This window comes from Urocitellus parryii, chromosome 8 (assembly GCF_045843805.1).
Source record: "Urocitellus parryii isolate mUroPar1 chromosome 8, mUroPar1.hap1, whole genome shotgun sequence".
Taxonomy (NCBI): domain Eukaryota; kingdom Metazoa; phylum Chordata; class Mammalia; order Rodentia; family Sciuridae; genus Urocitellus; species Urocitellus parryii.
In genome coordinates this window covers 81922228-81949127 of record NC_135538.1, presented here as the reverse complement: position 1 = coordinate 81949127, position 26900 = coordinate 81922228, and the positions used below count along the sequence as shown (strand labels likewise).

At 37.7% G+C, this 26900-nt stretch overlaps 1 long non-coding RNA gene across 1 annotated transcript; it reads left to right on the top strand.

Moving 5' to 3' along the window:
• The first annotated feature begins 85 nt into the window (after nt 1–85).
• LOC144256682 (uncharacterized) lies at nt 86–22008 on the top strand. The gene is made up of 3 exons (XR_013344197.1): nt 86–175; nt 1020–1089; nt 21945–22008. It is a non-coding gene; the product is annotated as an uncharacterized LOC144256682 (long non-coding RNA).
• Nucleotides 22009–26900: the final 4892 nt, after the last annotated feature.

The window sequence follows — 26900 nt, the reverse complement described above, 5'->3', positions numbered from 1 at the left end:
ATATTTAACCAGTGTTCTCAGCAAGTCGAGCCTGTCAACAGCTGAGAAGTTTGGAGCCGGCTTTACTCAGTTCCTAGGCAGCTGGGTTATCAGTGGATACAGCACTGCTCACCCTTTAAGACTGAGGGGGGAAAACCGGCAGACCCTTTTAAGGACCTCTGCTCATTTCACAGAGGTAATTATTGTTTGGAGCTCTTAACTGCAGACTGTGATTTGGGACTTAGGTTTTAAAATCTGAAAAGAAACAGAGCAGCAGTTGTCTTGGGCAGAGCAATTTACCAATGCAATATTCTTCTCAATTAGGCTCTCTCTGATAAGTGTTCTGATTTAAAAAAAAAAAATGCTTTTAAAGTGTATCACAACTGTTGGGGAAATTCACAATGAGAGATCATTTCCAAGCAGCTTTCAACACTAGTATGTTACAGCTAGATCACTTACCAGTTATAAAAGATTTGACTGTGTACCTGAATGTTGTTAAAATAAAGTTAACCTAAAGGAATGTCTATAACATTATGATTTTGAAAGAGGTAAGGTTGAAAAGGAAAATCTTAGTATTCTCACTCAAGTCATTCATTCAAAGTAACATATGCAAACATTCCAGGAAAACCAGGACTTAGACACCTCTGGTAGTTGACAGTTAACCCACTCATCTCCAAACTAGGTAAGGAGCACTTCCACCCTGAACTTCCGTATAAAATTGTCTACAGATATTTTATGTGCTTCATTCTATATCATAGAACACTATGAATCTGCTAAAATGAAGACTCACCCAAATAAACACATTTATCTCTTGGGACTGTTTTACTAATTACATACAGAAAATTAACAGTATGGGGGACTGTGAGAGGTCTTTTCAGTCACAAGTGTGGTAGGAAGAAAGAAAGAATATTATTTTTTAACAAATTAGAATTTTGCACTAACAAAAATCTCACCAACATCATTATAAATATTTACCCTCTTTCCTGAGATCAGTATTTATTTATTTATTTATTTGCTTATTTATTTGTTTATTTTTGCAGTACTAATGTTCAAGCTAAGGAAAAAGTACCCTCTTTCTGACATGCAAACTGAAGATGGACCACAGGGAAGGTCAGATTTAAAATTTTGAATTGCATACTTGCAATTTATAGCTCATGTGTTCAGTAACCCTAATGTCTCTCTCTCTGGGAAAGCTTACCTCTCTCTCTCTCTCTCTCTCTCTCTCTCTCTCTCTCTCTCTGTGTGTGTGTGTGTGTGTCCTTTTTAAAGAAATGATCCTCACCTTAAAAGTTAGCTGACCCCACATTTCAACCTATTAGAAAACCATCCCAACCAGCATACTGACAGCCCACATTTCCCTCTTAATTTATTTACTAGTGTATGCATGTGAAAATTGCATTTGTTTAGTCTCAGTCTTTCTGGGTCTGAGCCAACCTTGATTTTAAAAGAAAAAGACTTCTATTAAGATAAAGATCTCATGTGAAATTAACCATCTCTTCTAGAACACTAATGAATGTTTTCAAAACTTAACCTATTCACAGTCCTAAAAGTGAGTTCTAATAGGAATGGAAAATATGTGCCTGGGCTATGGGCTAATTCAGGGCTAGGAGATAACCAACAGGAGAACTTTTTTAAAAATTACAAAGAGTGGGTAGGGATATATTTCTTTGGAAAATATACATATTCTCCACATACATACCATATGCAATAGTCCAAAGTCGAAAACCACAAAAGAGAACTCTGAGAATACATCATTTCATCCCTACTAACGCTCACTATGGTCATCTCCAATCTAAACCAGACTATAGTCTAATGTCAAGGTAACTGAAGGGAAATAACCCACTGTGCTTGATGAGCCTAGGTAATTCCATCAAAAGCGTGATAGAGTTATTTCTTCTGTAACTATCCAGATAATTAGAATTTTCAGTTTTGTTGGTATTATGAAAACTGAGTCTCCCACCATTGTTTTCCTCAAGCTTTGTATTAGCCATCTATTATTACTATTACTTTGTTTTGTGTTTTTTGTTTTTTTTTTAAATGTGGTGACAAGCAATAGCATATTGTGTTTCATATAATTAGACACTATTGCCATGTTCAATTATTTTTTTTACTAGGCACATATGGGTGACTGACTCAGTTCAGTATTCTACAATAATCAGAGTGTCAGTGTCTCTCTCTCTCTCTCTCTCTCTCTCTCTCTCTCTCTCTCTCTTTTTCTTTCTCTCCCCCACCCTCCCTCCCTCCTTCTCTCCCTCCCTCTCTTTCTTTCTCTAAGTGAATTTCTTTTGAAGGCTTCCCCTCCCTGGGGAATGATTATTCAGACTAAAGCATTTCCTACATAATCCACAGAGGAAGTAGTGCCATTAAGAACTATTAGAAATTTTGCACACAGTCAATGAGGAACTGATTTTTCAACACATATTGTTAATACATTGCTGTTCAGCTGCATCCTTTCCCACAGTCTTAAGTGTGAGCATTCTGAGAAACTCTGGTAAACTAAATCTGAATTTCCCAACTTCAAGAATGAGTCATGATAAATTTTTTTTTAAATAAAAAGATTAATGCTATCAGTAGGGGGAAAGGCAAATGGATTAAATAAGGGTGTTGACATATTTCTACATTCTTTTCTAAAACAAAACTTTCCCACCTTGTTCCTTTAAAAAAACAGGGTGACTTTTTAAAAGCAAATTATTAATAACCTATTTAATATACCATTAAAGAGAAAAAACAGATATTTGCTTCAAAGCCATATTTACATTTACAATGTTTAAGGTTAAAAGGGTATCATGAAGCAAGTTTTTGAAAAAACATGCCCTCTTAACTTTTATTGCCTGGCTCTGAGTTTTGAACATAAGCTCCTGGGTAATGGAGAATTTTTCTGTTTGTTCCTTGCTGAATACCCTAGCATCATAGTAAGTATTCAATAAATAGAATCACCATTTTGAACAGAAGTGTGTTCAAGTTTGCACACACTTTTTAAATTTTTCTTAACATGTTAATTATTCAGGTAAATTTTTAAAAAAAAAAATAGTTGTTGATGGACACAATACCTTTATTTTATTTGATTATTTTTATGTGGTGCTGGGGACCTAACTCAGGGCTTCACACATGCAAGGCAAGCGCTCTATCACTGAGCTACAACCCCAGCCCTTATTCAAGTAAGTTAACATTAAAGATTAAAGGAAAGATAAAAGAAACTGTAGAGCATATAGAAAGTGCTTTCAGATTCTCTGGACAAAATTGGGTGATAATTTGCTCATATGAAAGTCGTAGAAAGAAATTTTTAAATGGTGAATTAACTATTTTGAATTTTGTTGAAATTGCAAATGAAGTAATAGATTTCAGGATAGTAATAAAACTATCTATGCAACACTTACTATAAGCCAAACAGAGTTCTAAGGACTTGATATTTATTAGCTCATTTAATTCTCACAAGAACCTTATAAGGTGGGTATTACTATCATTCCCCATCTTACAGGCAAGAAAACCTAGGCACATAGACACTAAGTAAATTAGCCAAGGTCACATGCTAGTTATTAACTACCAGAATCAGAATTTGAACTAGGGAGTCCAAACCCAAAAATCCATGTTTTTAACCACTTAACTACCTCTTATATTCAATAGTTACAGCAGCCTATTCTTAGCAATCTCTGAGATAAAGAATATGGACTTTACAATTCCCAAATAGATACACTTCTGACCAAAAATGTACTTATTTTTCAGTGCTGGGGTTTGAACCCAGGGCCTTATACATGTGAGGAAAGTGCTTTCACCACTGAACCATACCCAAGACGCTAAAAAAAAAATGCATTTAAATTCCACAGTTTGAAAGGCAGATAGAAAAAAAAAAACAATGGGATAATTTCACAATGAACATAGAAAAATAAAAACTCATTGGAATTGAAATCCTGTTGAATACCAGAGAAAAGAAAATTGGACTGAAAAGAAGATAATTACTAAAGGGAAAAAAAGTTTATTTTTAGGCAAAGGATATGAGCTATTTAGCATTCTCTCAAAAACAAATGCATGTTTTATGATGAATTAGTTTACTACTTAACAAATCTAAAATTATATTCTAAAAATATACTTTTGGTCTATGATTCAATAAGCAATTTAAAAATGTTTAGGGCTGTGTATTCACAACCAAAACTTCTCAAAGATGTAACCAACAAAAGGACACCCCCCCAAAAAAAATGAAGGAGACATCATACCTTAGTAGTTCTTTGACATTAAAATGATATTGTGTTAGACTGATTCCTTACCTTCTAAAACATTCACTGATTTAAGTGATGTAATGCCTGGGGTTTGCTTCAAAGCAATCCAGTGTGAGAGAAGAAGAAAGGTGGGTGAGGATATAGTGAGCTAACTTGGTAGTGACTGGTAGCTACTGAAGCTAGGAAATGGGTAAACATTACACTAGTCTTTCTACTTTCATATAGGTTCATATATTTGAAATAGTGCTTACTATCTGGCACATAAGTAGACACTTGAGAAATGTTAATTGTTTTAATTATTAATATTATTGTCACAATATCTGTGAACCGAACTCTTTGGACCCAACCAAGTTCTTACAGGGAAGTCATATGGAATTTCATTGATGTCATCAGATAATTAAGCAGAGAACTTAATTCATAATATTAATGATATACACTATAAGCAAGTGAGATAAAAATTAAACAAGAAAAATAAGGAAACTAGAAAGGACCACCTGGGCAATTCATAAATCATTGTAAAACATGCTTCTTTCTTACTTTCATTAACAAAACTTGGGCTGGGGATGTGGCTCAAGCGGTAGTGCCCTTGCCTGGCATGCGTGCGGCCTGGGTTCGATCCTCAGCACCACATACCAACAAAGATGTTGTGTCCGCCAAAAACTAAAAAATAAATATTAAGAAAAATTCTCTCTCTCTCTCTCTTAAAAAAAAAAAAAAAGAACAACTTAGAGAAGGAAGCATTTGTTTAAAAAAAAAAAAAACTCACCAGAATGTTGTTTTACCTGAGAATTAAAGGGCAAAGTATCAAGAAAGTACGGCAGCCACACTGCAATAGCTGCAGGTTAGCAGAGGTGGTAGCAGGAAATGTCATCACAAAGGTCACTGAGAATGAAAAATTCAGGGGAGAAATGCTCAGAAATGTTGGAATTTGGTATTCATGTTATAGCTGAGCAAGCCCTCATGCGCTTCATATTTGCATTCTTTATTTTCTCTATCTGAAAATGGGTTAATAATTCACCTCCTAGGAGAGGCAGAACAAATAATTAAAGACAGGAAAGGGTTTTGAAATGATAAAGTATCTGAAAACTTTGTGCCTACTTTGAGGACTATTAGGTAAGTCAACCATGGGTTGAAATAATGGAGAGAGCCTTATGTTAAATAAACATAACATAAAATAAATGTGGAAATCAAGATCAGTAGGTTGAGTGAGCCAATAAAGAAGTAAATGAAAATTACAAAACAGTAAGTAAAACAAGTTCATAAGATATTTGCAAGCCCCTTATTGGCTCTTTAACCATTAACAATAACATTACAGAAGAATAGTAAATTATTTAATAAATTGAAAAGAAATTCACTGAAAATGAAAATGACAGGAAATAAAACAGCATTGAATGTATTACCGTGGCATCTGATTGAGAGCAAGGTATAGATGGCCCTGTCTACAACATGTATATGCATTTCTGCAGAAATTCATGAACTTAAACATGCAGGTATATGTATGTTGTGTGTATGTCTAAAATACTTAAGCCATAATAATGCAGTGGCTATATTTCCTAAACATTATATGTCGATGTTTTGTTTTCATAATACGAGAATAAGATCACTTCAAATCATTTCTCCTTGGGATAGTTTTCCAATATTTTATTGGGATAGAGACCCAAAGATTCATACTTGGTATAACTTGCCTTTCTTGTTACCACTCAGCATTTCAATGAGTTTGCCCAAGGATAATGTAATAATTAAGCAAATGAACACGGTTGAATTTGTCTGGTGTGGGTCTGGCATTCTACTTCATAACTTAATCCCTCTTAATGTTTGCCCAAAGGAAAAAGAAAAAGGTCATCTCATGATTTTTCAAAATGAACCAACGTTGCTTTGCTTCACATTCTGTGTTTTTCTGTTCTTTTGTCCTTAGAAACATCTAAACTTTTCATTACCTTATAACATTGCATTTGCTTCTGTAGCTTTCTCCTGGGACATTTTCCCTCTGAGCCATAGATTGTGTTTAGGTTCTACTCGGAAATTATGCATTGTGCAAGGAAGGAATATTCTCTCCATTAGGGTTCACCTGAGGAATAAGTCCAACCAATTTGTTGATATTGACCTCAAGTGAAACGGGGAAGAGAAATATTTTTGTACTTCCTAAGCAAAAACTGGAACATGACATCACTATCTGAATATGCTTTATGGTAGAAAAAACCTTGGGAAAAAGGAGACTGCTTTGACCCTAACTAGAAAGATGATTTTTTTCTTTATTAAATTATTTACTAATTCTAATTCCTTATACATGATGTCACAATGCAATTCATTTATGATTTTTTAAAAAGATTTAATCCCTCTCAACCTATTTCCTCAGTTGTCATGTAATTTAATGGAATTTCATCTACATACCACATTACTACTCTACCCTCTACCACCACCACTACCATCATTGTTCCCAGCCATAGTACCAGAGATGTTGTAGAGTCGGTGCCATGAGAGTGGGAACCCAGCACAAAAGTACAGAGAAAGCAATAGTGCTGTTAGGTTCCCTCTAGTCAATTTCCATTACCTTGTATTATTTTCATCACCTAAAATTACTTTCATTACCTAAAATGTGTTACTTGTTATAATGTTTGTTTCTAACATAAATATCTTTTTTTTGAAAAACATATTTTATTGCTTACCTTTTTATACATAATTCTAAACTGTTGAAAACATTGTCAAATATGTGAACCTAAGAAAGCAAGAATGTTTCTTTTCAAAAATTGTTGATTTAATTTGTTGTAGTCTTGCTAAAGTAAAAACATTGTTACAGTTCCAAGACTAAATTTTGTTTATTTATGCCAACAAATACTTTTCTGATCTTTTGTGTCTGGGTGCTTGCAAATTCAGTCATCTGTAAAATAGGTGCATTTGAATATAATTGACAAACATATTTGTCAGAAAATGAATATACATGTTATGGAAGCAATGGGCTTAAACTAGACACCAACACCATAAGCCTCCAGATGTTTTCAAACTATAAATAAGTACATGGGAATGAGAGGGAAGGCTTTGTAGAGGGAGTTGACAAGGAGTGGTGGCAGGACCCTCACTCATTTTAGTGTCAGTTCAACCTTACAAACAAGAGGACCAGGTAGACACTAGACCAGTTGCCTCAAGAAAACATGAATCCCACGTTTGCTTTTGTGGGATTCAATTAAAGTCTGCTTTAGAATTAATGTAATAAACAAATGTGGAATACTTACTCTTGTGCAAAGCCCTTTAAAGCAATGTTTCTCAACTGAGAGAAATGTCCCCTCAGGGGACATTTGTCAATGTCTAGACGCATTTCCTGTTGTCACAACCTAGGGTTGGACTGGTATCCAGCGGGTAGTGGTCAGAGATGCTGCTAAATATCCTACACTGTGCAGGAGAGCTTCCCCAAACAAGGAATTACCTAGCTCAAAATATCCATAGTGCCAAGGTTGAGAAACTGTGCACTAGAATATTAAGAAAATAATAACAATCATACAAGAACTGCCCTCTAGAGCTTGGAGTCTGGCAATGATGATGATGTAGATGCATAGCAAAATGAGCAAAGCAAAAAGAGCTATAAGAAATGTATAGGTGAGGGGCTGGGGCTGTATCTCAGTGGTAGAGAGCCTGCCTCATACTGGGTTTGATCCTCAGCACCACATAAAATAAATAAATGAAGATATTGTGTCCATCTACAACTAAAAAAAATTTTTCAAAAATTAAAAAAAAAGTACAGATGCAAAGTTAATTGTAGCTGTAGGATCAGAGAACTTTTTGAAAAATAAAACAATAAATATCCATCCCAACATTCTTTTTTTTTAATTCTCTCTCTCCTCTCTCACTCTCTCTTTTTTTTTTTAGAGAGAGAGAGAGAGAGAGAGAGAGAGAGAATTTTTTTAATATTTATTTATTTTTTTTAGTTATTGGCGGACACAACATCTTTGTTGGTGTGTGGTGCTGAGGATCGAACCCGGGCCGCACGCATGCCATGCGAGCACACTACCGCTTGAGCCACATCCCCAGCCCCCCAACATTCTTAAAATAATCAAATTTAAAGGTGCTAGTGATTTTTATAATTTATAATGTTTATAGGAATATTTATTTTATGTCTGCTACTGTATTAAGTTCTGTGTGAAGACAAAGCTAGCAAAACTGAGTCATTATTCTCTGGATCTCAGAGCAGATTTCTAATTCCACATTAATATTATTTTAATTCATTCCTTCAAAATGTCTGTGTGCTGATCATATTTCAAGTATTATGTGAGACACAGGACATAAACAGGCAAGGTCCCTGCCCTTGTGGAGCTCACTGCCTCTTGGAGTAAGCAAACAAAATTGAACTAATAAATGCATGATTTTGCTGGGGTGGTGGCTCAGCTAGCATGCACGAGGCACTGGGTTCGATCCTCGGCACCAAATAAAAACAAACTAATGTATCCACCTAAAACTAAAGATAGTTTTAGGTGGATACATTATAAAAATATATATTTTTTTTAAAAAAAATGCATGATTTCAATGTGATTTCTTTCAAAAATATTAACCTGTGACCCAATAACCCTGAAATCTCCTCACCAAAAAGCACCTAGAAATTCTAACTAAAATAGCACAAACATTCTTTTAGAAACCTAACGGCACATGAAAGAAAGTACAGGAAACCCCTAAGGGCCAAATACAAACAGGGACTAAAAAACTAGACCTGTGAGCATAATCTGACAGTGAGATTTCTTGGGGCTTGGAAGGTGTGCTAGTCTTCGAAACAAATAGATTTTAATGACCAGATAGGGTTAGGATATGAAGTCTCAGGCCTATAAAGGTTAGGATCTAGTCCAGCTATACCACTCCTGGTATTTATCCAGAAGAACTAAAGTCAGCACACGTTAGAGATACCTGCATACTCCTGTTTATCACTGCACAATTCACAATAGCCAAATTATGGAACTAGCCCAGGTGCTCATCAACAGATGAATGGATAAATGATCTATGTACACAGTGTAGTTTTATTCAGTCTTTTTTATCTATAAAGAAGAACAAAATTATGTCATTTGCAGGAAAATGTATGGAACTGGAGACCATAATGTTAAGCAAAAGAAGACTCAGATAGATATGAAATGTTTTCTCTCTTATGTGAGAGGTTACAAAGGGAAAAAAGGACATCACGAAAGTACAAGGGAGACCATGAGGGTAGAGGCAGTGGTCAGGGGAAGGAGGATGGTGAAGGTTTGGGGGAGTAAAACTGATAAAATTGTATTTTTATGCAGGTACTAACAAGTCACAATGAAACCCACTACTCTGTGTAATTAATATGCACCAGTAAAAATCAGTAACAGTAAAAATAGAATAAATTAACAAATGGGAAAAAAATTGGGATACAGATACTAGGCATATTGTTCAGTGGTAGATGGCTTCTCTAGCATGCTCAGGCTCCTGGGTTTGAGCTCTGCACTAAAGAAATAAAAAGTAATTAGGGGAGGATCCAACATGGCGGCCGGCAAGGAAGCAGCGATTCCAACGTCTCCACTTTAACGGGATAAGAAAGACCCACCTGAACAGATGCAGCCTACCTATGGAGGAACTTCTAGCATAATTCCCTTAAGAGGAGAGCAGCCGTGAACTGGTAGGTTTATTGGAAGTGACAGTTCGTCCCAGAGAAGTGGATCTTGGACAGCCTCTCGGGCACAGAGGTATAGTCCCCCAGCCATCAGCCGCTCGGCAAGCGGCTCCCCCGGGAGGCCTAGAGCTCGCTCTGGGAACAGCCACTTCACCTGCCCGGTTCCTAATCACGCGGCCACAGTTAACCGGCTCCACAGGTGGCCCAGCGGCGGGTGCGGTAGTCGAGCCCGGAGGCCAGCGGTCACTTTTGCAAACGGCTGACACCCGAGGGGTTTGGCCCGCCCCGCCAGAAATGGCAGTCAGCCGCCGCCATCAGGGCTCCCCTGGGAGGCATAGAGCTCGCTCTGGGAGCAGCAGCCTCACCTGCCCGGCCACCTGCCCGGCTCCTAACCACGCGGCCGGTTCCTAGCCACGCGACCACAGCTACCTGGTTCCACGGGTGGCCCCTCGGCGGGTGCAGAATTCGAGTCCTGAAACCAGCGGCCACTTTTGCAAGCGGCTGACACCCGAGCAGTTTGGCCCGCCCCGCCAGAAACGGCAGTCAACCTCCGCCATCAGGGCTCCCCTGGGAGGCATAGAGCTCGCTCTGGGAGCAGCAGCCTCACCTGCCCGGCTCCTAACCACGCGGCCGGTCCCTAACCACGCGACCCGTTCCTAACCACGCGGCCGGTTCCTAACCACGCGACTACAGCTACCTGGCTCCACGGGTGGCCCCGCGGCGGGTGCAAAAGTCGAGTCCTGAAACCAGCAGCCTCTTTTGCAAGCGGCTGACACCCGAGCGATTTAGCCCGCCCCGCCCGAACCGGCAGTCAACCTCCACCATCAGGGCTCCCCTGGGAGGCATAGAGCTCGCTCTGGGAGCAGCCACTTCACCTGCCCGGGTCCTAACCACGTGGTCACAGCTACCTGGCTCCACAGGTGGCCCCACGGAGGGTGCAGAAGTCGAATCCTGAGGCCAGCAGCCACTTTTGCAAGCGGCTGACACCCGAGGGGTTTGGCCCGCCCCACCCGAACCGGTAGTCAGCCTCCGCCATCAGGGCTCCCCTGGGAGGCACAACCTCATTTGGAGTAGGGGCTGTGCAGAGCTGCCATCCGAGCAAGCAGGGCAGGCAGACGTGCGGCCCACTGGAAAGACAGGCCAGGTAGCTTGCCAGCGTGGTGGACACGCAACACCGAGGCAGTCGCATCACACTGGTTGGAGTGGGGGTGGAGCAGGGTCGCCGCCCGGGTCCGGAGGGGGCTCAGCGACCCATTGGAGAGGTAGTCAGGTACCCCCATTGGGAGTGGGGGCTGTGCAGAACTGCGACCTACCGGCCTAGAGGCCTGCCAGCGCGGTAGACACGTCACACCAATTGGAGTGGGGACCCAGCAGAACCGCCACCCACATCCAGACCAGGACCAACGACCCCAGGGCGTGGTAGTTACGTCACCACAATTGAAGTGGGGGCAGAGCAGAGTCGCCACCCGTGCCCGCAGGGGGGCGGACCTGCGACCGATTATCGGGGTAGAGAGATCACCCTAATTAGAGGAGGAGCAGAGCCACTACCCGCCCTGCAAGGGAGACTTCCCAACTATACAAGAGCAATATAAATAAATAGGGGGTAAAAATCAAAAACACAACAGTTGCACCAAGCAGAAAGAAACTCGAGCAGTATGAAAAGACAAGGAAAGAAAGGACCACAAGCAATGCAGGTCAACTCAACATTAGAAGAGGTAATAGCTGCAACAGATGGAATGTCAGATAAAGAGTTGAGGATATATATGCTTCAGATGATCTGGAGTCTCAAGGAAGACATGAGACAGCAAAATCAGACAATGAAAGATCACATCGACAAACAAATCCAGGAAGTAAAAGATCAATTTCACAGGGAGATAGAGGTAATAAAAAACAAACAAATAGAAATCCTAGAAATGCAGGAAACAGTAAATCAACTTAAAAACTCAGTTGAGAATACTACCAGCAGAGTAGATCACTTAGAAGAGAGAACATCAGACAATGAAGACAAACTATTTCAACTGGAAAAGAACATAGACAGCTCAGCAAGAATGCTAAGAAACCATGAGCAGAACATCCAAGAATTATGGGACAATATCAAAAGACCAAATTTAAGAGTCATTGGGATACAGGAAGGCACAGAACTCCATACCAAAGGAATAAACAGTCTATTCAGTGAAATAATACGAGAAAACTTCCCAGACTTGAAGAATGAGACAGAATCCCAAATCCTAGAAGCCTACAGGACACCAAATGTGCAAAATCATAAGAGATCCACACCTAGACACATTATAATGAAGATGTCCAACATACAGAATAAGGAGAGAATTTTAAAAGCTGCAAGAGAAAGAAAGCAGATTACATTTAGGGGTAAACCAATCAGGATAACAGCTGATCTCTCAACACAGACTCTGAAAGCTAGAAGATCCTGGAATAACATATTTCAAACTCTGAAAGAAAATGGGTTCCAACCAAGAATCGTGTATCCGGCGAAATTAAGCTTCAGGATAGAAGATGAAATTAAAACCTTCCACGATAAACAAAAGTTAAAAGAATTCACAGCTAGAAAACCATCTCTTCAAAAAATCCTTGGCAAAACATTACAGGAAGAGGAAATGGAAAATAACATTGAAAACCAACAATGGGAGGTAGGACAGTAAAGGGGGGAAAGTAGTCAAAGTGGATAATAAATCAGGTTTAGTAACATCAATAAACAAATATGGCTAGAAGAACAAACCAGATCTCAATAATTACCCTAAATGTTAATGGCTTAAATTCACCAATCAAGAGACACAGGTTAGTAGAATGGATCACAAAACAAGACCCAACAATATGCTGCCTACAGGAGACGCATCTGATAGGAAAAGATATTCATAGACTGAAGGTGAAAGGTTGGGAAAAATCATACCACTCATATGGACTGCGGAAACAAGCAGGAGTGGCCATACTCATATCTAATAAAATAGATTTCAAGACAAAGTTAATCAAAAGGGATAAAGAAGGACACTTCATACTGCTCAAGGGAACCATACACCAACAAGACATAACAATCATAAATATTTATGCCCCAAATAATGGTGCAGCTTTGTTCATCAAGCAAACTCTTCTCAAGTTCAAGAGTCTAATAGACCACCATACAATAATCATGGGAGACTTCAACACACCTCTCTCACCACTGGACAGATCTTCCAAACAAAAGTTAAATAAGGAAACTATAGAACTCAATAACACAATTAACAACCTAGACCTAATTGACATATATAGACTATACCACCCAACATCAAGTAGTTACACTTTTTTCTCAGCAGCTCATGGAACCTTCTCAAAAATAGACCATATATTATGTCACAGGGCAACTCTTAGACAATATAAAGGGGTAGAGATAATACCATGCATCTTATCTGACCACAATGGAATGAAACTGAAAATCAATGATAAAGGAAGGAAGGAAAAATCAAGCATCACTTGGAGAATGAACAATAGGTTGCTGAATGATCAATGGGTTTTAGAAGACATCAAGGAGGAAATTAAAAACTTCCTAGAGTTAAATGAAAACACAGACACAACATATCGGAATCTATGGGACACATTGAAAGCAGTTCTAAGAGGAAAATTCATTGCTTGGAGTTCATTCCTCAAAAAAAGAAAAAACCAACAAATAAATGATCTCATACTTCATCTCAAAATCCTAGAAAAAGAAGAGCAAAACAACAGCAAAAGAAGTAGAAGGCAAGAAATAATTAAAATCAGAGCTGAAATTAATGAAATTGAAACAAAAGAAACAATTGAAAAAATTGACAAAACTAAAAGTTGGTTCTTTGAAAAAATAAATAAAATTGACAGACCCTTAGCCATGCTAACAAAGAGAAGAAGAGAGAGAACCCAAATTACTAGCATACGGGATGAAAAAGGCAATATCACAACAGACACTTCAGAAATACAGAAGATAATCAGAAATTATTTTGAATCATTATACTCCAATAAAATAGAAGATAGTGAAGGCATAGATAATTTTCTTAAGTCATATAATCTGCCCAGATTGAGGCAGGAGGATATAGACAATCTAAACAGACCAATAACAATAGAGGAAATAGAAGAAACCATCAAAAGATTACCAACTAAGAAAAGCCCAGGACCGGATGGGTATACAGCAGAGTTTTACAAAACCTTTAAAGAGGAACTAACACCAATACTTTTCAAGCTATTTCAGGAAATAGAAAAAGAAGGAGAACTTCCAAATTCATTCTACGAGGCCAACATCACCCTGATTCCGAAACCAGACAAAGACATTTCAAAGAAAGAAAACTACAGACCAATATCTCTAATGAACCTTGACACAAAAATCCTCAATAAAATTCTGGCGAATCGGATTCAAATACATATCAAAAAAATTATACACCATGATCAAGTAGGATTCATCCCTGGGATGCAAGGCTGGTTCAATATACGGAAATCAATAAATGTTATTCACCACATCAATAGACTTAAAAATAAGAACCATATGATCATCTCGATTGATGCAGAAAAAGCATTCGACAAAGTACAGCATCCCTTTATGTTCAAAACTCTAGAAAAATTAGGGATAACTGGATCATACCTCAACATTGTAAAAGCAATCTATGATAAGCCACAGGCCAGCATCATTCTAAATGGAGAAAAATTGAAGGCATTCCCTCTAAGATCTGGTACAAGACAGGGATGCCCTCTCTCACCACTTCTGTTCAACATAGTCCTCGAAACACTGGCCAGAGCAATTAGACAAACGAAAGAAATTAAAGGCATAAAAATAGGAAAAGAAGAACTTAAATTATCACTATTTGCAGATGATATGATTCTATACCTAGCAGACCCAAAAGGGTCTACAAAGAAGCTATTAGAGCTAATAAATGAATTCAGCAAAGTGGCAGGATATAAGATCAACATGCATAAATCAAAGGCATTCCTGTATATCAGCGACAAATCCTCTGAAAAGGAAATGAGGACAACTACTCCATTCACAATATCCCCCCAAAAAATAAAATACTTGGGAATCAACCTAACAAAAGAGGTGAAAGATTTATACAATGAAAATTACAGAACCCTAAAGAAAGATATAGAAGAAGACCTGAGAAGATGGAAAAATATACCCTGCTCATGGATAGGCAGAACTAACATCATCAAAATGGCGATATTACCAAAAGTTCTCTATAAGTTCAATGCAATGCCAATCAAAATCCCAACAGCATATCTTGTAGAAATTGATAAAAGAATCATGAAATTCATATGGAATAATAAAAGACCCAGAATAGCAAAAACAATGCTAAGCAGAAAGTGTGAATCAGGCGGTATAGCAATACCAGACTTCAAACTATACTACAGAGCAATAGTAACAAAAACAGCATGGTACTGGTACCAAAACAGGCGGGTGGACCAATGGTACAGAATAGAGGACACAGTAACCAATCCACAAAACTACAACTATCTTATATTTGATAAAGGGGCTAAAAGCATGCAATGGAGGAAGGATAGCATCTTCAACAAATGGTGCTGGGAAAACTGGAAATCCATTTGCATCAAAATGAATCTGAATCCCTACCTCTCGCCATGCACAAAAGTTAACTCAAAATGGATCAAGGAGCTTGATATTAAATCAGAGACACGGTATCTGATAGAAGAAAAAGTTGGTTATGATCTACATGCTGTGGGATCGGGCTCCAAATTCCTCAATAGGACACCCATAGCGCAAGAGTTAACAACTAGAATCAACAAATGGGACTTACTCAAACTAAAAAGTTTTTTCTCAGCAAAAGATACAATAAGAGAGATAAACAGGGAGCCTACATCCTGGGAACAAATCTTTACTCCACACACTTCAGATAGAGCCCTAATAACCAGAATATACAAAGAACTCAAAAAATTAGACAATAAGATAACAAATAACCCAATCAATAAATGGGCCAAGGACCTGAACAGACACTTCTCAGAGGAGGACATACAATCAATCAATAAATACATGAAAAAATGCTCACCATCGCTAGCAGTCAGAGAAATGCAAATCAAAACCACCCTAAGATACCATCTCACTCCGGTAAGATTGGCAGCCATTAGGAAGTCAAACAACAATAAATGCTGGAGAGGATGCGGGGAAAAGGGCACTCTTGTTCATTGCTGGTGGGACTGCAAACTGGTGCAGCCAATTTGGAAAGCAGTATGGAGATTTCTTGGAAAGCTGGGAATGGAACCACCATTTGACCCAGCTATTCCCCTTCTCAGTCTATTCCCTAAAGACCTAATAAGAGCATGCTACAGGGACACTGCTACATCGATGTTCATAGCAGCTCAATTCACGATAGCAAGACTGTGGAACCAGCCTAGATGCCCTTCAATAGATGAATGGATAAAAAAAAATGTGGCATTTATACACTATGGAGTATTACTCTGCATTAAAAAATGACAAAATCATAGAATTTGGAGGGAAATGGATGGCATTAGAGCAGATTATGCTAAGTGAAGCTAGTCAATCTTTAAAAAACAAATACCAAATGACTCCTTTGATATAAGGGGAGTCAACAAGGACAGGGTAGAGACGGAGAGCTTGAGAAGAAGATTTACATTAAACAGGGATGAGAGGTGGGAGGGAAAGGGAGTGAGAAGGGGAATCGCATGGAAATGGAAGGCGATCCCCAGGGTTATACAAAATGACATATAAGAGGAAAGGAGGGGTAAGACAAGATAATACAAATGGAAGAAATGATTTACAGTAGAAGGGGTAGAGAGAGAAAAGGGGAGAGGAGGGGAGGGGAGGGGAGGGGGGATAGTAGAGAATAGGACAGACAGCAGAATACATCAGACACTAGAAAGGCAATATGTCAATCAATGGAAGGGTAACTGATGTGATTCAGCAATCTGTATACGGGGTAAAATTGGGAGTTCATAACCCACTTGAACCAAACCGTGTAATATGATGTATTAAGAACTATGTAATATTTTGAAAGACCAATAAAAAAAAAGTAATTAGGACAGAAACTAAGACACTTGGATAAAGTTGGGGTGCTTAAATTAAAAAAAAAGAAGAAGAATAAGAAGAAAGAAAATAAAAGAAAAAATTATATACAAAGAAAAATAAGAAGAAATCTTGTCCTTGTTCTGGATGAGGGGAAAAAATAGCTTATGCTAAGAATTCATTACCACAAACCATGATTCAGTAAGTTTGATGGGCAAATACATACCGCCCACGGTGTCTAAGAAGCCCCAATCCTGGCCAGGGTGGTAGCATATGCCTATAATCCTAGTGGCTTGGGAGGCTGAGGCAGGAGGATCGAAAATTCAAAGGCAGCCTCAACAATTTAGCAAGGCAGTAAGTAACTCAGTGAAAGCATTTCTCTAATAAAATACAAAATAGGGCTAGGGATGTGGCTCAGTGGTCAAGTGCCCTTGAGTTCAATCCCCAGTACCTCCCCCAAAATATATGTACATATAATCACTGATGTATAGCTAAATAAAGTCTTAAATTTAAAAAAAAAGAAGCCCAAAAATATTAAAATAAGAAGCTCCAGATTAGCAATCCTCACAAAATGCCTAACAGAAGAGAATATTTATTCATAGAATCAGAACCTTGTGCCCAGCTGTCTCTTATCATGAAAAAAGTGTCTTATCATGAAAAAAGTCATGGTTAGCATTAAAACGCCTTACACTGCTTGCTTCCCATCCCTCCACCCTCTTGCATTTCTCTTTTTTCTTAGTCTCAGGGCCCTGGAATCATACCTCCCCAGGAAAGTTTAGTACCTAATCCTTGTTTCAGCCTCTGCTCTCTGAAGTCCTGAACAAGTTAGGGACTCGGGTAAGAGAATGCCTATTTGTAGAGCTGCCATTCTAGACTAAGGCCTGAAGAAAAAGGCCATACAAACAATAGGAGGGTAAGTTGTTCTGGCAGAGGGAGTAGTATGTCCAAAGGCTCTGATGTAGATCAGAGCACAGGAAACATAAAGAAGGCAACAACAGAGTATGGGAAAGAGAAGTGTGCAAAGCCACATAGGAGCCCAGTGATGCACTGCAGAGGTCTCAGGCCTGGATTTGGTCTAAACTATATGTGGGTTTTCTTAAATTGGCTGTCAAATATTAAAAATAATATAATAATAATTTCTAGATTTTGAAAAAATTTAAAATATCTGTTAGCCATGGGTTTGCATTATAATGTGGCAATAGTCAGCTGGGTCCACCCCCTGAGACAAGATCTATAACTTCATGTTCATCACTGTCCCAGCTCAGTCTTTTCATTAAAATTTCCTCTTATAGGTGACTATATGACCAATGTGATTCTGCAACCTGTACAATCAGAAAAATGAGAAATTATACCCCATTTGATTCAAATGTATGAATTGTCAAGGTCACTGTACTGTCATGTGTAACCAATAATAATAAAAAAAATCCTCTATGGGCATTTGAATTTCCAGCTTCTAGTTGAGGATCCTCTAGGTTGTGGTAAAATCATAATCATAAATTGGATTTTATTTTAAAACAAAGAATAACCCTCAAAGAATTTTAAGCAAAGAAATAATGTGATCTGATACACACACACACACACACACACACACACACACACATATGTATATGTGTGTATATAGTCCATTCATTATGTAGACTGGAGGGCTGGAGTTGTGACTCATTGGTAGAGCACTTGCCTAGCATGTGCAAGGACCTGGGTTCAATCCCAAGCACCACCAAAAAAAAAAAAAGAAGAAGATTGGAGGATTAAGAATGGAAATAAGGATACAAACAAGCCTATTGCAGGAATCCACGTAAAAGACTATAGTGACTTAAAATAGAGTGGTAGCAATGGAAATAGATGTACATGAATTCAAAATGTGTTTTAGAGGCAGAAAATATGAAATTTGCTAATAGATTTAATAGTGAAGGTGAGGGAAATAAAAATGCCTTGAAATCTATTAACAACTTGAGCCTTCTGTGGTCAACAGGTGAAGAAATAACATTAATTATAATTTTCAGTACACCGATATTTGACATGTTGGGTTATATATAAAAGAAGCACTAATGCCATCAGGGATCTTGAATCATAGAGGTAAAATTGATGCTAATATATGTACTTAGACTAAAAATAAAAAGCTTTACAACTGTAACTATAGACAATAATAACAGCTGATATTTATTGAGGGTCTACTATGTATCCATGCATACATTTCATTAATCTCGTAGCACATAGAGCTGGGCATTATTATCATATTCCTTCTACACCCAGAAAGTTAAAAAGGGAAGGTGAGTAAATAATCCAAGATTATATAGCTTCTAATTGGCATTTGGCTTAAGCAGACTGACTCTACTGTCCCTTTTTAAAAATCAGTATGCTAGACTGTTTTTATAATACATGTAACCAGTCATAAATGTATCTGCATACCGAAACTTAGATATTCCAAGGAAATTTTGATTCCATTAACTTGACTGAAATGGATCCAAACTTCCTCACAAAGCTCCATCAGATGGCTAGCAGGGAAGGAGTTAACTTTCCTCAACATTGTTTAGAATTTTGTTTAATTCACTAATTGAAACAGTCCATTTAGGTAATGCTCGACCTGTGTGGAAAACAAGTGCAGATGCCTCAGATTTCTCAGTCTTCACCAAGTCCACGTGTGCAGCACATGTTTACATAATATGCATGTCTGCCATCCAAGGTGGTGTCTGGGTGTATGAGGAAGGCTATGGTTTATATGTAGGAATAGACCATTTAATTTTCCCAGTCTAGATTTGATACCCATGCCTACCTGGTTGCTGTGCATCCTGCAGGCATTCATAATTTAACTCCTTTTTTGGAATCATCCTTCCTTAATTTGGTCTCCAGCTTGCTAAAAGCCTCATAACATTCCCCAGTTAATGGAGCCTCATCGAAATTCTCAGTAGTGACTGCTGTCGAACTTCTGTGACATTTCCTATGTTCTACCATTTGGCCCACACTCTACCCCTGACCTCTGCTTCAGTATGACCTCCACCTCAGCAAGCCCACTGGCTAGGCAGACAATATAACATCACGAAAATCAAGATTCTAGTAAGAGTGAGAGCAAACTAGAACTGTCTCCAACTAGAAGACAGAGCAGGCCCACTGGTTCTCAACTGTCTTGCAAGTTCCCCTTCCAGAAGTTTCAAGAACTTCTGAATACTATTTATGATACACAGGGCAAGAAGAGGCCCCCAAAAGCTAAACTTTGAGAACTCCACTTAGCCACATGGCATAGCCAAGTTCAATTTGTTGTGGTTAAGTCCCATGTTGGCTTACGATAGCCCAAAAGGCAGTATCTTTCCAATCCAAAATGGAAATAATACCTGACACAACTGTTTAACACTTGCTCTTCAGCCAAAACCAAGAGAAGGAAGTGCTCAGATGCCACAGTAGAAGGGATACCTTCTCTTCCCTATGCAAAAACTCCATGACACAAGTTCTCCAGACTTTCCCCTTGGCAGGGAAAATCAAAGCTAAAAGGAGACTGAAAATACAACTCTGCCACACTACTCAGCCTTGCCTTCAATTCAATGTCTAACTAAAGAGGGTCATTGCCTTTCTTCTTCTTGGTACTGTACACTTCAGGACCCAGCTTAAAAGAAGTCTGTGAATGAAAAATAATTTAAGGAAAGAGATATAAATAAAATGCATTGGTTTAATACTAGCAAAATAAAATATATCAACATACAGAAAGTTGTCCTTTCTTAGTAAGCCAAATAAACAGATGCCCTTGGTGAGATACTGTCAGAATCATTAGATCTTCAGATGTCAAGGTTCAGCTGTTTATAGCTCTAAGGTCCTGTTCTAAATATTGTATGGTTCTGTGATTTTTATCTCTGAAAGGCCAAAAAAAAAAAACTGTTATATATCAAGTTTCTACTCAGAGCTTTGCTTACTCATTCAAGTGTCTCAAACTAACTGCAAATCTTAATGTTTTAGAGTAGCATTAAACGGTTTTCCAATATTGAACAGGGATTATTGTGAGATCCCTAAAGCTTGTAATGTTTCACAAGGACATTCTAATGGCTTCAACTTTCTATTTATTCCATTTAGTGTCAGGCAGTGGCAACAAATGCATCTCAATGTATATTGTTACTTAAGTTGATTTCAGATAATCCCAACCAAAAAACTTCGGTGTACAATGTGTGGGTTTCCAAACATAAGCAAACACATGCACATATTCTGAGTAATCAAGGCAATGGAAGGACCAAACAAGAAGCAGCCAGGTGGAGTTCATCCGGAAAGGTTTTATAATGCTTTCATGGATTAGTAAACCTAAGGAAAGCATCCAAAGCTTCTTTGAAATGTTAAGAATGAACCATTGGAGAACAACTGTTCTTCAAAGTATGCAAGGCAGTATCTCACTGGGGAAGGGGGGATCTTATACACTCAAAAAATTATTTAGAAAGGAATAGAAGCTTGAGATCAACACACTTATATTTCTGTTTATTCACCAAGTCAAGCTACTCTCTCCAAACCCTAAATCCTTGAATTTCCAAATAATTTCTTGGGAATTTTTGTTGCACAAAAGTTAGATGAGATTCAGAAAGATGAAACTATTTGGAAATCTGAATAGTTCTATAAAATATCTCTAGACAACATCTCTTCATGAAAATGGGCTTAAGAAGCCAATTAAAGAAGACATTCTGTTTTATAAAGTGAATTATTATCAACATACAGGCCTTGACTACCAAGAGAGAAAAAGACTTGTTCTTAGGAATAAAAAGAATTGTAAGTTTGTCCCTCCTTTCAACAAGTTTCAACTAGTTGTATGATAGCCATGTAATTAAGACATGTACACAATTGTAATTAGAACAACATGAAAGAGATGAAAGTCAGAATCATAAATACTCTTCTTTAATTCAGGAGCTGGTAAAGAAGAGAAACTGTCTTAGGAAGAGCCTAGGTAAATCAGTGATTGAGAAGGAAAATTATTAGAAGTTATACAGTATACATAATGTGGAGATTAGCCAATTCTCAATTATCTATGATTATAGAGATATAAATTATATAAAATAAGTCTATGAGATCTTCAAGTATCAAACTTTCAAATAGCAAATATCCCAAACTCGTACACATCATGCATAAACCTAAACCACAAGACCTAAATCAAGCTCTTACAAATCACTTGACTAACAATTATTTCAAACTGTCACAGGTGGTACTATGTACAAGCTGTTGCTCCTGGAAAAGAAGGCCTGGTCTCCATCAGGTGGCGAGTGGTAGGTGATCATGGGTCTGTGGGTCTGTGAATTTAGAAGCACCTCCAGCAGTGTCTCATACTCCACGCCTGATAAAAGTCACATATATTCTAAACTAGGATTTTCCTGAGAAACAGGACCAATTAGAGAAGATAGATAGATAGATCCATAAATAGGTAGAGGTGAATTTATTATAGAAATTGTCTCACACAATTTTGGAAGCTGAGACATCCCACAGTCTACTGTCTGAGGAAGTGGGGAACCAAGAAAACTGGTGGTATAATTCAGTCTTCATCCAAAGTTCTAAGAATGGAGGGGTGGGGCAGAGAGATTGTAAATCCTGGTCTGAGTTCAAAGACCCAAGAACCAGGAGTGCTGATGTCCAAAGTCAGGAAAGGATGGAAAGATGGATATCCTGGCTCAAACTGAGAGAACAAATTTGTCTTTCCTCTGGGCTTTGTTTCTACTTCTGTCCTCAATAGATAAGTAGCCCACTCACATTGGTTCAGGGTGATCTTTTTTATTCAGTCTGCTGATTTAAATGTTAATCTTTTCCACAAAAGTTATCACAGACTCAGCCTAAAATGATGACCAGCTATCTGGTCTTCCTTTCACCCAGTCAAGCTGACACATGAAATCAACCATCACACATCCTCTCCAGCAAACACAAGACTTCACCTTGCATTTACTCTTCTCTGGAGCTCCTAAAAACTCCACCCAGAAATCAAGGGTCAAAAACCTGCTTTTTCCCATGGTGCCCCTAAGACAACTCCCAGCTCCCTTATGTTTCACCCTTTTCTCCTGAACATTAGGCAGATAGTAGATGGGGAGTCTTACCACAGCTCACATATGCACCAGATGATGGCACGACTGTTAGATGGGAAAATACCTCTTCCCTTATTCCTGCTACAGGAATTTATTGACACTCAAATCTAAATACTGACTGCACAGCAATTTAATCAGGTAGCTACAGGACAACAGACCCATGGGAATGTGGACCATCTAATGCAGGAAAGAGGCAGCAGAGGCCCTGATCCAGGTTCCACACCTCTGAAGATACTTACTTACCATCTGGTTTGTCTAAATATAAAACAAACAAATAAATTTTTAAAAAGCAATATATTTGCTTGAAATATACTTAGAGATAGTATAGTATTTCTTTTTTCTCTAAGATCTGAGTCCCTCATGTACCATATCAGTATATCAGGAACTTTCAAACATTGTACTTTCTAAAATTGTTCTTATAAAGTTATTAGATATGGAAGTAGGAGACTCCCTACAATGACTTCCATTCATTCCCTTTTCAATTCTCTTTTTCTAATCAATGGATCAATAGAAGTTATTCAGTAGGAAGTAGAAGAGAGAGAGAGAGAGAGAGAGAGAGGGAGGGAGGAAGAAAGGAAGGATAGAAGGAAGGAAAAAATTAGGCAAGCCTCAATCTGAATATACCTCACTGATAAATCAAATGTACAAAATATGAGGGGAGTAGGTATATTTCTAGGCAAGTATGTGATTGAGTAAAGAAAATAGATGAAGTGAAATCCAAGATATTTTCATCAGTATGTAAATAGTCTGTGACTTGATTTGAGTAAAAGATGACAGACAGGTTAACAATTTCATATCCTCTTCCCTTTCTGTAATAAGTGAGAAACATATGAAGCTGAATTAAGCCTAGAATAAATACTATTCTACAAATATGTGATAGACAGTGCTGGTTGTCCACATAAAACCATTTTCCATTTTCTTAGTAATTAAATAGGCGCTTTATTACATAGCTAGCTGCTATTTCCCACACTCCTTTGCAATTAGATATGCTCTTGTAGCTAAGTTCTCTCCACATGAACAGGAATATTGTGTGCCACTTCTGGGTCTGGGCCTAAGACATTCCTTCCTACTCATTTTTCCTTCCCATTGACTGAAACTTAGACATGTGCATGTTTTGATCATGTAAACAAAGAGTTTCCCTGGTGGATCATGTAGCAACAAGATAGAAGAAACCTGAGTCCATGAATTACCACATGGAGATCTGTCACACTGACTGTTAAATGAGAAAGTAATTTCTCTATTCTTTAAATCACAATGTTTTTGAGTCTTACTGTTACAGCAACTTGCCTTTTACTAATTCAGAAAAGAAACTATGTTATAAGGGAAGGGTATAGTATGAAATAACAATATTTTCTACTGAGATAAATTTAATTTCTTATTTTAATACAGATTGAGTATCCCTTATCTGAAATGCCTAGGACTAGAAATGTTTTAGACTTCAGGTTTGTTGGGTTTTTAAAAATATTTGTGGACTTGGGATGTAGCTCAGTTGGTAAAGTGCTTGCCTAGCATGCACAAGGCCCTGGGTTCAATCCCCAGCACCAAAAAAAAAGCAAAAATTGCATGTACACAATAAGATATTTAGGGGATGAAACCAAAGTCTAAACATGAAATTCATTGTATTTAACATATACTTCATATACATAGTATGAAGGTAATTTTATACATTATATTTTAGTACATCTGCATTTTAACAGCAACATTTCACATGAAGTCAGATAAAGAATTTTCAACTTGTGGCATCATGTCAGCATTCAAAAATCTTCGGATTTTTGAAAATTTTAGATGTCTAGATTAGGGATGCTCAACTTGTATCTATTTTTTACTGAACCCTAGGCAAAATTTGTACTAGTATAGAAGACAAGTCAGTGCCCATTCCACTTTCCTTGGGCTTTTCATTGTGTGCTGGTAAAATCTGAGTTGCCAGTATCTCCATCTCTGTGCCTTGGTATCCTTCTTACTCTGTATAGCTTTAAAGTGCTAAATAATTAATATTCCTAGAAGCAAACTTCAACTAATGATATTGTTTTGTTGGTGTATAAGTATCCCATCTTCTTCACCCCTTGGCTGGATTAATACCATGGTGTATGCTTCGCACTATTTTTATAAAGCTTCCTTACAGAATTAAGTTCCAGTTGCCTCTATGTTAGATGGTTTATCCTTGTCCTCATTGGTTTCTTTCCTGTTGCCCAATCACTTTTCTCTTATCATATTGCCAACTAAGCTAAGTATAATCAAATCTTGTATTGGGGTCTGCCTCTGGGAGACCCAAATCTCATATTGCTCCAGCTACTGTATATTCACCACCTCAGCCTAAAACCATTCTCCAACACAGACATTACTATTAGATAGTATTATGTTATTTATATAAATCAAGTTAATTTATGAGAATTAACTTGACCAACATCAGACTAAGAATGAGAATTACTACCAAGTACTATCTCACTCAGAAGTTTCTGCACCTTCCAAAAGAAATGGACCGTCACCAGAAGCAAAAGTTTTCCATTTTCTACCAAAGAACTTTCAGTAGATTAAGTTAAGTTGTAAGCTTTATGATTGAAGTTATACTTCAGGAAAATTAGGTGAAATTAACTTATATTAGCCTAGATACTTTGTGTTAAATAGAACACCTCTGATAACACTTTTGTTAAGCAGAACATTTTTTTTAGCCTGAAAAGAGGAGGGGGGGAGGCACATTTAGGTTATTTACTAACACAAATTATTTAACATTTTTAAATGTAGTCGGTCAAATCCTGACCAGAGCTAATTCTATTGAACAAATCTGCTTCTTAAGGGGTCTGTAGATGTTCTTTCTGATAGGAACCAAGATCTATGTACTTCCTGCGAAGCCTTGTATAATAAGATAATAGGTGAATATATATTGAGTTGTAAATAACTCATAAGGCTTAATGGACTTAGAAATTTTCATATTTGAACAAACAATTCGATCTGTCTACCTATGGAAGTCAGAATTTTGATTTTAGAATTTTAAGTGATCAGTCAACAAATAATAACAACAAATAATATTTAGAGATATTTGATGAGTTACCTGTCCTGTGCTTTTTAATCATATGTAAAGCAAAGCAAGCACACAGAGGATAATGAAATTTTTTATTCTTATTGTATTAGTGACTTAATATGGACATTCTTTTATATTTTAAGTTAATAGTCCGGCAGGAAAAATACTGCAAAGTTGTCCTACACAGGCAATATACCAGGTTAAAATAATGATGTTATGAATAGCATGGAAGTAGTTCAAGATCTTAGAGAAAAAAAAAAAAAGCTAACTGTTTACTCTTCACTGCCTCTAGATAAAATCTAAACATCACATTCCTAAAAGGATATGCAATATCACATTCAGCCTAGGCAACTGCATTCCTCTCCTGGTCAGCTGAACTCTGCGGCATGATCTTAAGCTTTGGCTATTTGAGGTAAGCGAACCCTGTGGTCACGCCTGCTTCAGTTGAAGCTGATGTCAGTAGGGATGGGCCTGGAGGAGAATGTTAAAAGCCAAAAACGCAGATTATCTTCAGAAATGTAATGAGTCAGTTCCTACCCTTATTGATGTCAGATTTTTATAGGGAACATTACATCACATAAAGTCTGAAAAAGTATGAAAGCCAGAATAAGCAAAGCTCTGTGTCAAAAAGTCTGAAGTCTCACAGCAAACACAGTTCAGCTAATGTAATTACATTCATATGACTTTCATTCAGAAGGAGTATGGTTATAATACATTGGACCTTATCTAACCTATAAACAGAAATATGTGCCTTGGAAATATGCACTTATCTAATTTGTAATACTGTAGAAAATTTTACATACATATGTAAATAAAAGGACCTTGCCTATCTCCAGAAATGTGCATGCTTTTCATTTGTCCAAGGACTATCTACATCTTTCCACAAAGATATGTAAAGTTTAATTAAACAACAAAATGTAGAACATACATATGTATATATACTAGTGCATTTCATCTTTAAAAATATTTCTATTTAAAGAACTCAGTATGGAGCTGGGATTGGGCTCAGTGGTAGAAGTGGTAGCCTAGCATGTGTGAAGCACTGGTCGATTCTCAGCACTGCATATAA